The 15,004-nt window shown below is 34.2% G+C and overlaps 1 pseudogene; it reads left to right on the plus strand.

The window, feature by feature from the left end:
• The first annotated feature begins 2,670 nt into the window (after positions 1-2,670).
• Positions 2,671-14,527, plus strand: LOC114372976 (annotated as a pseudogene).
• Positions 14,528-15,004: the final 477 nt, after the last annotated feature.

Here is a 15,004-nt window from a genome sequence, read left to right on the forward strand (position 1 = left end):
TTAATTTTTTTAAAGAAATATGACTTGAAATACTTTTGCAAATACAATTTGTAAATTTAAGTTTATCCCAAAACTTATGTTTACAAATTTTAATCCAAACACATGCATTATTTGATGGGTTTTGTTTTGATTAGGCTAACCTTGATTTCCTGAAAGTTACTTTTGTTAAATACTACGAATAGAGATTATCTTATATGATACTAATGAACTATTGCCACATAACATAATGACACTAATAGAGTTAGCATTTCGAGAAACTAGAGTTCTTTGATTTATCGGAAAAAATTTAGAGTAAAAATGTACTACCTTTTATGAAGCAATATTTGAAAAAATAATGAGAAATATTATTTAAATATAATTAAAACTAAACTAAAAGTATTTTAAATAATCATTAACATATCTTAATTACCGTAAAAAACATCTCCTATTTTTTTATTTTTTTTTTTAAAAATAAATATTCCGACCGAATATATATGAAATTAAGAAAGTACATCGATATTTAAATAAGAATTGAAATTTAAATATGTATCTCTTTATTATATTTCAAAAAGTTATAAATATGTTCAGATTAATGTATTCCACACTAAAGAAATTTTAGCCAAAATATTCTTTTGAATATTTTTTATTATGAAGTTTTTCTTCAATAGCCATGCAAACTTTCTAGTTTTTTTTTAAAAAATAAAGATACAATTCAATTCCCACGCTAGTACTAAAACGCGATCTAGATAGGTGGCATTTTCAAAGAAAACTTCTGATCTGCCTGTGTATAATTTATTTATAAGTAAAACATTTTCATGATTGAAAATTATAAGACTAATTTAATGAGATGTAAAGATTATTGAAATAAATTTTATTTTTTTAATAACTTTTTTCCATATGCACAGCCAATCAAATTCCTATTAATATGTTTAAGAACTTAAGCTATATGAATCACCTTTGCTAGATTTGTTCGGTAAAAGTATATAAATTAATGCCATAATAAATGAAATTGAAACATTAGGTTATTATTAAATGTAGTGCAGGTAATTATCTATCATTATACAAACAAGGTCCTGAGTGACCACATGGCAAGTTGTCGTTGTTCTAATTTTAGCCTAAAAATGTCACCTCATGCACAGTGCCAACAAAAACAATGCGTTTCTAATGCGTTTTTTTCAATAAATAGGGTCAACAAGCGAAACGGTGCGTTTCGAATTCCGAATAAATAATCAATTAAATGTTTCCCGTATAAAAATGTCATATCGTGCTACAATGCGAAGCCCCCCCCCCCTCCCCCCTTCATTTTCCGCCCAAAGTATTTATTATTTTTATTTTTATTTTTTTATTTTACTCAGTAGCCAACCATGTGACACACATTTTCCTTCTCCCGATGCGCTTGGGTAACCGAAATGCCAAGCATGTATTGTGGCACACGTTTTACCACCATTTTTATTTATTGTTGCACGCCTTTTCCTTCTTTCTTCCTTCACAAATCCCAAGTGCCGTTTTTTTTTTTACCATTTTCACTTTCTCTCATTTCTCTCTCCCCAATTGCTATCTCCTCCTTCTCTGTTCCTTCTTTCCATTTTTTCATTCTCCCCATTTTTTACATCTAAAGCTGTGATTTTTTACACCAAAACTATGATTTTTATCTCAGATTCCATGACAACGATATCGTATTTGCGTTCCTCTCTAGGTTTGCATTTCTATATCGTGTTCTTGGTGGAAGAACATACTAAAGCTGTCATTTTTATCTGAAAACTCTATGAGTGCAAATTCGTTTTCTTTGTGACTTTTGACAATACAAAAGTTTAAATTTTTTTTATTTTGTTTTCTGACTTCTCACAATACTTTCGCTATTGTATGCAGAGAAGGTGAAAGAACACTAAAGCTGCGATTTTTATCTCCAAAAAGCTTCGATTTTTATCTCAAACAGATTTGTTTTCTTTGTTTCTCTGTTTACGTTTTCTTTGTTTCTCACAATACAAAAGCTTACATTTTTTTTAGTCAACCTCTATTGCATGTAGAGAAGGTGGAAGAGCACACTACAACTGCAGTTTTTATCTGAAAACTCAACGAGTACGAGTTCATTTTCTTTGTTTTTTTGGTTTATGGTTAAATTTTTTCATCTTCATCGGTCTTCTCAAACGTGTTCATTCTTATACTCATTTTTTTGGGGTTTTATGATTTTTTGCAAGACAAAAGCTTTAATTTTTTTGGGTGTTCTCCCTTTATTTTGTTTTCTGAGTTCTTGCACTACCAAAAGCTTAAATTTTTTTGGGTGTTCTACCTTTATATTTTTTTCCTTTAATGTTGGCTGAGTTATTTCAATGGGTTATATTTTTATATTTGTTCAATCCCTTTGAGTTAGACACTTCCAGCTTTGATTTTCAAATATATGACATGCTTTATTATCACATATATGTCATCCTTTATTTATATGGTCAGATGATTGAATATAATAGTTTTGGACTTCTTTGTTTATGGTTCTTTTTGGGTTACAGGGATTTCAATTTACATTTTGATGCAGAGGCTCTCAACATTCGCAGCTTGAATTATATTTATTCATTAATATAGATAATTTTTATTTCTCATTGTTAGGTTTTAGTTAATTTAATAATATTTTATTAGTAATATAGATTATTTTAGTTAATTTTTGTTTGCGTTCCATTTTTGCGTTCAGCTGTAGCAATGGCAGGAATTCTTAACAGAAAATTAGCTGACTCCGGTGATAGGGTACCTGATAATTAGGAAGCAACAAAATTGGAGTGATGATGACCCCATTTTATTGATGATGAAATTTTTATGTTACTTTGTTTTAACAGTTTAAAGTTGTAATTTAATAATTATGATTTTCAGACAATGCATTTTATTAATATTGTATTTTATTAATGATAGATGATATGAGTATGTTGAGTGTTTGATCAATTCAATTTCATGTAGTTTTTTTAATGGTTGGATTTCATATATACACAATTTTATTATATATTTCAGAAAGAACAATGTTCACGTTACTTTAGCTGAAACATATATAACAAAAAAAATATTGAATTAATAAATAAATTTTAGAAAAATAAAAAAATGTTAGGATGATGAGTTAACGTTTTAATTTTCATTTTCAATCATAAAAAATAATGATCAATTGGGGAGTTTGGGTGATTAATATTAAACTAATGTTAGTGCAACAACCTCTATTTTTTTTAATAGATTCCTAAGACCATTTACATTACATAATTATTTGTTTATGAGTTACTTGTTATAATTTTGTGGGTCTTATAATTTCATATAAATGTAAACATTTTAAATTAAAATTTACTCCTATGCTAAGATTACTTTATACTTTTGTTTAACATTTCTGTCAATTTTTTTTATTATATTTATATCGTTCTATATATCAATTTGTCATTTTTTTTGTTTTTTCCATTTATTGTTAATGGAAATATGTCTGATTGTTCTATTACGGAGAAAATTAATTAGCTTCATACTTAGGAAATAGTTGCATTTCTATTTCACTCAGCTTTACACTGCGGTGTTGTTTATATCGGGGTCACATAATCTTGAATCAGTCATGGAAATTAATTTATGAATAATAAAATCAATTCGTTTGGTTGAACAATCAATTTAAAATATTCTGTTAGGATATGAAAATCACAATTTCAAATTTTTAACTTCAAATTTCAAATTTAAAATCAATTTGTTTGATTTAACAGTCAATTTAAAATTCGTTTGTGTTTATCTTCACTTCTCTATTTGAAAGTGACCATTTCGTTGACAATTCGTTACATATTTTATTGACGTTTAATTAATAAGCATATTTTATTCAAATTTTTTATTAATTTTCATTTCAAATTAATAGGTACTTAAGAATCAATTTTAAATATTATGTTAGGATATAGAAATAATCATAATTTTCAAATTAATAACCATATATGGAAATAATCATAATTTAGACGATGATTTATTCTTAATTAATAGGTACTTAACAATCAATTTTAATATATTATTAAAACAACTTCAATTTTGTATTTATTTTTGCCGTAATCATTGTCAATTTATTGACGTTTAATTAATAAACATATTTTATTCATATTTTTGTTAATTTTCATTTCAAATTAATAGGTATTTAACAATCAATTTTAAATATTCTGTTAAGATATAGAAATAATCATAATTTTCAAATTAATAAGCATTTCTTTTAGGATATGGAAATGATCATAACTTTGACGATGAGTTATTCCTAATTAGTAGGTACTTAACAATCAATTTTAAATATTACAGTATCAATTTTAACATATTATTAAAACCAGCTTCATTTTTGTATTTTTTTTATCGTAATCATTGTCAATTTATTAACGTTTAATTAATAAGTATATTTTATTCATATTTTTGTTAATTATCATTTCAAATGAATAAGTACTTAACAATCAATTTTAAATATTCTGTTAGGATATGAAAATAATAATAATTTTCAAATGCATGAGTATAGAGATTTAAAAAAAAAAAGATAGTAAAGACAATAGACATGATAAAGTAAGTTATAGTATATAAAAAAAATGACTCACACACTAATACTGTAAAATAATTTATACATTTTGAAATGGTACCAAACATGCTTTAGTTACGTGGTTAACGCATTCTTCCGCCCAAAAATGTCAACATCAATATTGGCTTACGTGGCAGTTTTTTACATTTATACACTTTTTTTTTTAAATTAAAAAACATAATTAATGTGGTACCTTAGTAATTAATGCAGTACCAATTCAGATGCATTTCAGGCTTCTCTATTTCACGCTAACGTGACTCATTTCACCCATTAATTGTGACATCATTATCAATGCACGCGCATTAATTGTAACATCATTATCGATGCACCAAATACGGTACCAATGACGTGACCCATTTCACGCATTAATTGTGACACCATTATCAATGTACATGCATTAATTGTAGCACCATTGTCGATGCACCAAATATGGTACCAATGACGTGACCCATTTCACACATTAATTGTCACACCATTTCCCCAACGTTTGCATTTTCCAAATAAGTTTGTATCTTGAATTTGTTTCTGAACCGAGTGAACTTGAAGGATTTTCGTGATACACTCACATTTGTATCCTCTCCATCTTCCATCTTCGTTCCTCTCCATTCATTATACTGATCAACAATAAATATGGATGACACACGGAAACCGTAAAAGGTTAGCACTTAATATACTAAGTAGATTATTAGAGTATATATATGGATTAATAGACTAAATATTTGCTAAGGTGCAAAAGATTATGATGGAAAATGAAAAAGATTATCATTATATGATCAACAATAAATATGGATGACCCACGGGACAAACATATTACTTTCCATGTTGACGTCATGAGACCTCTCATACGTTTTTTTTTATAATTGTTTATTCGTGAATATATGGAAAATATTATCATTATACTGATAAGCAATAAATATGGTTGAAGAATGGAAACCGTAAAAGGTTAGCACTTAATATACTAAGTAGATTATCAGAGTATATATATGAATTAATAGACTAAATGTTTGCTAAGGTGCAAAAAATTATCATGAGAAGTGAAAAAGATTATCAATATATGATCAACAATAAATATGGACAACCCATGGGACAAATATATTCCTGTCATACATTTTTTTTTATAATTGTTTGTTCATGAATATATGGAAAAGATTATCATTATACATTAGATATCATTTCCAACAAGTCAATATTTAATTTACAAAATTTCAATATATATTACATTTATTTCTTTATGTTGCAGCATCACATAACCAAGGCCACTATTGGATGTTTGTTATTATATCACCTCCACTAAAGTAAATTGATTTAAAATATCTACTTTTCAGGTAGGTGAAAATTATTGTATATAGTACTATCGTCATACTTCTGATTATTAAATGATCAATAATTATATCCAAAAATCTAATGAACTCATTTACCTGTCTTTATTGTGTAGTCTCTCTTTCATTGTTATATCAACACCATCCAACAATTTACAATAACATCAGATTTGTTTGTATTCTTACTTTAGGTTGTTATCTTTTTTCTAAACATAGCTCAATATTATTATCATACAAATAAACATTGTTATTGAACTTTACACATGTATTGATAATATTTAAATAGTCCGGGCGTCGACACGGGTAAAAGACTCGTGTCTACAAAAGTGATGAACTTTTTCACAAAAAGGTAGCTATGAAACCGCCGTCAGATCATATGATTGTGTCGTATACTGCAAGGGCTTTGATGGAGTCCAAATGCGCACAATCTTATGAACACTCTTAAATTATGAACTCTTATTTGTTGCCTCCCCAAACCACACGCAACTTATAATCTCAAGGAAACCGATTATCTACACTGTTTTCTTTTGCTATTTTTGTACTGTATGATGATCATAAACTTATTATATTGAACTGTAGCAAAAAAAAAAGTAAACTTATAATGAACAAACTATCATCATTAATTGTTATTCTATCAAGTTCAATTTCATTTCAAAATTATTATAACCATGTTTTATTTTCTTAAAAAATTAGAAGGACAAATATTTTTTCTTAAACGTCTCAAATATATTATAAATATCACGTTATAAATTATAAAAAAAATTGTGTAAAAGATTTTTAAAAACAAGTTTCATGTGATCGTAGTGCTGTAATTTGGCAATGACCAACAACATTTTTTTTTATAAAAAGAAACCTCCTTTAAAGTGCAAATGATAGTGAATTAAATTTGTAATATATATACCAATAAAATTAGTTCAACAGAAGGGACTATTTTTCACAATGTGATGAATCATTATTTAAATTTTTTCTGAGACATGTCTATATTTACTATCTGTTTGGTTGAACTAAAGCTAAGAGGGATTATTTTGATTGTAAAGAAAACACCATAATTTGAAATCTTTCCTTCATTTGGTAACGCCAAATTACGAAGGGAAAAGAAAAAAAAATTGAGACCCACATAAAAAGTGTTTCTTTTCAAATTGGAAAGAAAAGAGAAGAATGAAAAGTCTTTATCACGTCTCATTTTTTATTTAGGATATTTATATTATTTGACACATTTTTTTCTTTTACCTTTTTTATACAATTAAACAAGAGGAATTTTAGTCACTACATATTTCACAATTATAATATGATAACCCAAGAAAATAAGAGAAGCTTCCTTTCTTTTAATTTTTTTTTCCAATCAAACAACTCAAACAATTATTCTACTTTCTATTCTTTTTACTTTTTTTTCTTTCACTTTCTTTGACCAAACATATTATTAGTGTCTCAATGTGCTTGAATTTTTATTTCATCTAAATTGAATCACATTTATCCTCCACTAAATATAATCTTTTTTGAGACTTGTAAAATTATTATTGTTTATAAACTCTCCCATCAAGTAATTAAGCATTTGTATATTTAAGATTTAAATTCAAAATCAATAGTTAAACTGAAATAATTTTATAGTAGTGTGCCTCAAATAATTCATAAAGTTGTTGTAAATATAACTTATAATATTATTAAAATTTCTACAAAGTATACCCTTATTTTAGAAAAAAGCTAAGATCCAAAAAAAAAAAAAACTGAAACGAGGTAGCTGTAACGTAACCAATCCGTCCAAACAGAACAATGTACCACACTCAGCTAATCCCTTCAAATCCATCGCTCCAAAACCCACTTGACCTACCATCCTTTGATTTGAACCGCGTTGGCACCTTTTATTATACAATACACTTGCTTTGTCCTTTACTTTACTTCATCCATTGTTTTGTTGACAAATCTTATGTTACTCTTTCAACTTCCCCATTTTCCCTTCTCTGTGTTCCTGAATTCTTGCTATTATAATCTCCAACCGTACGTTACTTCTACCTTATAATAATCAACCTCCACGTACAATGCATATATATAAATGTGCATGCCTAGCTTCTTTTGTCCAATGCATTTTACTTTTTGTAGTCTATTATAGTGGTTGTTTGTTTCTCAACACCAGGAATTAATGTTGGTGCCACCACCATGGCTGGAACAACTATTGTCATCGACATTCTTCACCATGCGCGAAAACCACATCAACACACCCAGAAAGGAATGTAACATGTACTGCCTCGATTGCAAAGACCAAGCATTATGTTTTTATTGCAAACAATCTTGGCATAAGGATCATCAAGTGATTCAAGTGGGTACTTTAATTTATTTGATTTCATTTTATTCATTATATATGTGCGAGTATAGTTCATATATCAAATTATACATGCATTTTGAGAGCTACTCACTACGGGAAATAAAACGCAAAGGAAGCTAAAATACTCAAAAGGTTTTCGCTGCTTTATTTCATGCACATATAAGGTTTTACAATAGCTACTATCCATTCTGTTATAACAGAAGGATCATGGTTTGGTGTTTGTCTCCTACACAATGACAATCCTAGGAGAATGGCACTAAGCTGGGTCCCTCCACTTATACGTAATCTTCTAGATACTTAGGCTTAGTGATAACACGTGTGGGTCTGTTGCATGGTGCTTGGCTGATGGGTCTATTGTTGCTATCAATACCCTCCCCCGGAAAACAGACCTTGTCCTCAAGGTCGTAAAGAGCCTTCAACTCGAGCCAGAGTTCCCATGTGGTATCTTTTAGTGGCAAACCGTGCCACTGCACCAAAGCATGTTGGGTAGGAGGGTCAGTAATGTCATCAGTTTTCCAGTCCAGAATGCGAAGAGGGTGAATGATGGGATGATTGTCCGTGCTGAAAGATGGAAGCACTGGTGCCTCTGTCAGAATAGGTCCATGGTGTGATACATGGAAAACATTGTGTATCCTGGAAGCTATTGGCAACTGTAAGCGATATGCCACAACACCTACACGATCCTGGACTTGGAATGGGCCGTAAAACCTCTTGGACATCTTGGAGTAGGTTGGTTGGACGAAGGTTTGACGATAAGGGCGGAGTTTGACGTACACCCAGTCATCGACAACAAAGTTGAGGTCCCGGCGATGAGTATCGGCCATGCATTTCATGAGCGACTGGTACTTCTGTAAGCGACGCTGAAGGGTGGTGTGAATGGCCATCCGGGAGGTTAATAGTGTATCAAATGCCTCCATTGAGGATGCGCCGGTTGAGTACAGTGGGAGTGCTGTAGGTGGCTTGCCGAATGTAACCTCGAACGGTGAAAACCCGGTGCCACTGTGGATGGACGAGGTTGATCATGGACGAAGGAGCACAAATATTGTTCGAAGACCCTGTTAATGGCTTCCGTTTGGCCGTCGGACTGCGGATGATACGCTGTACTAAAGCGTAACTAGGTGCCACTCATACTAAATAGTTTGCGCCAGAAAGCATTGAGGAAGATAGGATCGCGATCCAATACTAAGCTGCATGGGAATCCATGAATTTTGCAGACCATGTCAAAGAACAAAACTGTAACTTTGTGGGTTGTGTAGTGTGTGGGTAAAGGTCCGAGGTGTGTCCCCTTGGAGTACCGATCAACGACTACCATGATAGCGGTGTAGTCGTGAGAAGCTGGGAGACTGGTGATGAAGTCCATGGATAAGTCTTCCTAGAGGGAAGAGGGAATTGGTAAGGGTTGCAGGAGTTCGACGGGTTTATGGGTCTCATACTTAACCTGTTGGCAAGAAATGCACTGAGCAACATATCTTCAAATATCCTCACGCATAAGTGGCCAAAAGAAGTGTTGTTGGATTCAATGGAGTGTTTTAGTAACATCCATATGGCCTCCGAAGGGTGTCTGGTGGAATTCATCCATGAGCACTTTCGAAAGCTCGTGGCCGGAAGGTAACCAAATTTTGTCCTTGAAGAAAAGCAAATTCTGCTTACAGGTGAAGCCTGGGTGATTGTGGGGACAAGTTCGGACTTGGTGAAGGAGTTCTTAGTACGCTTGATCCTGCGTAAGTGTCTTCTTGAGCTAGTCCAAGAAAAGATTATGCGGGATTGATAGGATCAGAAGGGATGGTGGGGTTGCCGAAATTCTGGACAATGCATCCGCTACTACATTAGTTGACCCGGGCTTATATTGGATGGTGTAATCGTACCCAAGGAGTTTGGAGAGGTAAATATGTTGCTCAAGAGTTTGTATGACCTAAGTCATGAGCTCCTTTAAACTCCGGTGGTCTGTCATAATGAAAAAAGGGTGCCCTAAAAGATAATGGTGCCACTTTCGCACGGCCGAGGTGATGGCATGAAGCTCTCAGACGTAGGTAGATGTTTTCTGTAACCATGGGCATAGCTGTTTACTGAAGAAAGCTATGGGGCGTGATTGCTGGAGTAAGACGGCGCCAATGGCTGTGTCGGAGGCGTCAATCTCCAAAGTGAATGGCACTGTAAAGTTCGAAGTAGCTAGGATCGGAGCTTGAGTCATCAGAAATTTCAACTGTTGGAAGGCTACCTATGCCTCAGGACTCCACGAGAACTTGTCCTTACACAAGAGCGCTGTTAATGGCGCGACAGTGGCGGCGCAATTCTTGATGAATTTACAATAAAAGCCGATAAGCCGCAGGAAGCTTCGAAGATCAGAGGTAGAGTTTGGGATGGGCCATCCGGTCATCGCCTGGATCTTCTCTGGGTCAGGCGCCACCCCCTGTGGTGATATGATATGGCCGAGATAGTTTAAACGCTGTTAAGCGATGATTCATTTTGAGCGGCGAAGGAAGAACGAACCACTCAAGAGGGTGGAGAAGACTGCTTCCAAATGTTCCAGGTGAGTAAGAAAGGAAGGGCTGTAGATGAGTATATCGTCGAAGAAAACAACCATAAACTTTCGCAGGAATGGCCGGAGGAGGTCATTCATGGTTTCCTGGAAAGTGGATAGGGCATTGGACAAGCAGAAGGACATTATCGTGAACTCATAATGACCGTGGTGGGTGTGGAATGCTGTTTTTGGGATATCCTCATCGTGCATGCGAATTTGGTGGAACCCTTGCCGGAGGTCCAGCTTGGAGAACCAAGAAGCGTTACTGATCTCGTCCAATAACTCATCGATTGTCGGCATGGGAAAGCGATCTTTAATGGTTACGACATTGAGATCTCAGTAGTCAACACAACAACGCCAGCTATTGTCCTTCTTCTTGACAAGTAGCACCGACGAAGAGAAGCTGTGGTTGTGTCTAATCATGTCGGCATCCAACATCGCAGCCACCTGGTGTTCGAGTTCGTTCTTCTGGGAGTATGGGTAGCGATAAGGCTTAACATTCACCAGGTTTGTGTTTGGCAATAGGTGAATACGATGAGTGATGTTGCGTGGAGGTGGGAGCTAGTGTGGTTCCTAGAAAATGGCTTCATAATGATGAAGAAGATGAGCCAAAGCTGGGTGTGAAAAGGTAGTTGGTGGGGTTGTATCTGGAGGGGAAGAGTGGGTCGGGTTGGGGATATGGGTTAATGGGTATAAAGCAGAGATACCATGGGTTTGGGTGAATCACTTCAGTTGTTGGGCCGAAGCCGGACTCGGGCAAAAAGGAACGTCGACATGCAGGGATATGGACTGGCCCAAATAATTGAAGCGCATTGTCAACGAAGCATAGTCAGTGGTGACTGGTCCAAGTAGCTTCAGCCACTGTACTTCGAGGATGATGTTCGCGCCCCCGATGGGTAACTGGTAGAGGTCAATTGAAAAAGAGTAGCCCTGAATGAGGATGGGAATAGAGGGGCATTTGGTATTGCATTCAATAGTGCCCCCGTTGCCTATCATGACACGCATCGTTGTGGCTGGGACTTGATCTAGATGAAGGAAAGCCGCAAGTCTGGCCTGAATGAAGTTATGAGTGTTGTTGTCGTCAACTAGGATCACGACTTGGTGGCGAGCAATAGTGCCATAGATGCGAAATGTCTCTGGTGTCGGCATTCCCGACCATGCGGTGAGACTGATCTGTGGAACGTTGAGTTGGTCCTGGTGATGGAGAGGGTCACTAACCGCAACTGGTGAGGGTGGTGCAGAAATATCAGAACAATCGGCATCCTCATCCGTGATGAGAAGGTGAAGGCGTGGTCGGCACCGGTGACCGATAACCAACTTTTCATCGCAATGGTAACACAAGCCTTTGTCGCGACGAATGGAGAGTTCCTCCGTGGAGAGGCGTTTAACCAGAGGGCGTGCCGTGGACGGTGGTGATGGTGAAATGGGAGGAGGAGGCATAGAAGGCGAAGCTGGTTGTCGGACATGGCGGCGCCGGTCGTGTAGCTTTTCCTCCTGAAGCTTGGCGAGCACCACAACTTGGACGAGATGAACCCATTACGGGTCATCCATTGGTACCATGATAATGCAGGGTTGTCCATGTAAAACGAAGCCACAGTGATTCGCTCATGATCGGGGAGACCTTGATAATCAAAGAATTGACAGATTTTGAAAATCCAACCGACGGGATCCTGGTCATCAAAGCGAGGTACATCGAGCTTCATATGAGGCTTGGCAGTTTGTGGTATGGGTGTTAAGGTAGGTGAAGGTGGCGGGTGAGGGGATGAAGGGTGGACAGTGAGCACTGCAAGGTGCTCGATCCATTTTGGTGTTCATGGAGGACTGTGACTGAGCAAGGGTGGCGTGGTTTTGGGTGAGGGTGGTTTGGCCTTGGGTCAAGGTGGCTTGGGCTTGGGTTAACCGGGCAACAACTTCCTTGAGACATTTGAGTGTGGTTTGCCTGGTAGTGTGTTCAGGCATGGTGGCTGGTAGGAAAGGGTAGGTCGGACCAATTGATAGTTATTGACTACGGGAAATAAAATGCAAAGGAAGCTAAAGTACTCAAAAGGTTTTCGCTGCTTTATTTCATGCACATAGTATAGTATTTATAAGGTTTTACAATAGCTACTATCCATTCTGTTATAACAGAAGGATCATGGTTTGGTGCTTGTCTCCTACACAGCGACAATCCTAACAGAATGGCACTAAGTTGGGTCCCTCCACTTATACGTAATCTTCTAGATACTTAGGCTTAGTGATAACACGTGCGGGTCTATTGCATGGTGCTGGGCTGATGGGTCTATTGTTGCTATCACATTTTGTTTAATTAGATTATGGAATTAATGGAATTGGGAGGATTGAATCTTTTTATATGTAAGTGTAATGCAGATAAGGAGGTCATCATATCATGATGTTGTGAGGGTAGCAGAGATTCAGTAGGTTTTGGATATCAATAAGGTTCAGACGTATGTGATTAATAGTGCTAGAGTTCTTTTCTTGAACGAGAGGCCTCAAAATCAACCCAAGACCAATATTGTCGTTGTTGGTAGCGGAAAAAACAACTCCATTTGTGTGAAATTTGCATAAGGAATCTCTTGAACCCTTTTCGTTTCTGTTCTTTGAGGTGTAAGGTTCATCTCTCATTAACCTTATTCTCTATTTCATCGACATCTAAAACACTATCTTAATTTTTAGTCCTAAGACATGGAATATCTCTTAATTTATTGGATAAAAATTAATCTTATATGTAGTGTAATTACCTTTGACCCAAGAAAATATTATACACGATACAAATAAAACATAAATTTTCTTGTTAAATACATTGTTCTCATTGATGTAAACATAATAGGGCACCAAATAATCTTTGAGTTACATATATTATCTTAATTTGTTTTCCTTTTCAATTGTTTAATTAACTCTCTTTCATCTAAAAGTGTAGTTTTTTAAAAATATATATAACCATAAATGTCATTGCACTCCATATTAAACGTTTAATTATATCTAGTTGTTCATTTAATTAAAGTCATAAGTCGCATTCATGTATCATTGCTAAGAAGTCAAACCATGTTTGCTTGGCTTTAGTTTCGTTTTTACTTGGTTTGTATACTTCTGTACCCAAAATTAAGAAGAAGAATATATATAAGTTATTTGGTATAACCTAAAAGAATAATAATATGTACACATCAATAAGTGGAAATGCGATATTAAAGATTAGAAATGGTTTTCATACTTTTTTTTAAAAGAAGCTTATCATAACAATGATTTATTTATTGTATGTATATAAATAATAATAGCTTGTAGGAATAAATAAGAACGGGAATGCAAGCTTTATCTTAAGCGCAAAGAAAGACGAAGAAATAGGGAGAATGCATGAAGGAATGTCAAGAAGGTTGCCATCAAAAGAAGAATTGCTTGAAGGAATCCACAAACAAGTAGACCAAAGCACGCCTTCTAATTCACATCTAAGGCCATCTCTAGCCCAAGCTTGTTCAAATTCAAGGAGAAGAAAAGGGGTACCTCATAGGGCACCTTCAGGTCCATAATTAAAGTTAATTAAGAATAATGAGTTTAATTTAATTTTGACATTATGGTTTGATGATTAATTTCAAGCTGGATTTGTGCTCTTTATCCAGCTCATTTACTCACAATCCCCATGTGGGTTTGAGTGTCCTTAAACCAATTTTTTCTTAATAAATGGGGAACATTAATTTATTAAGTACTACTAAAAAGAGATGATAGAACATTGTGTTACTTTTGAAAATAAGCTGGCTTTGGGTGCAATAATGCTTTGCTTTGAATTCAATAAATTAATGTATGGAACTTGCTAGGTGTAAATGTCCCCTGTACACATGAAAGGTTTCATGGAAGGAAACAATTGCTTTGTTTTTTCTTCCCTTAATATCTTGTAATAATTTGTCAGTTAATTAGTACTGTATAAAACATCCAAGAATGTGAAATTTCCCAATTTTGTGGAGTTATTTAGTAATGCATCAAACGTTGAAACCATTTAGGAACCTAAAACGATATACTAGTGTGTTTTTATTTATTTTTCCATTTTTCATCTGTTCTCCGCCAAATTATTGTTTCTCACTTAATACGACTTTGAAATTAATACAACGATAATTATACAATATACTGGAGTACACGCTAAAGATGATCAAAATTAAAATATATTTGAATGAGTCTAATTTTCGGTAAGTGTATTTTTTTTTCATCACTTTTTGTAGAAGCTTTTACATAATATTATATTATTAACTAATTACCAATAATCTTAAATTTGACTTTTAAAATAATAATGATAAAAATCAATAATCTTTACCAAACATGACAATTAATCCATTAAT

Source organism: Glycine soja, chromosome 11, assembly GCF_004193775.1.
Source record: "Glycine soja cultivar W05 chromosome 11, ASM419377v2, whole genome shotgun sequence".
Lineage (NCBI taxonomy): Eukaryota > Viridiplantae > Streptophyta > Magnoliopsida > Fabales > Fabaceae > Glycine > Glycine soja.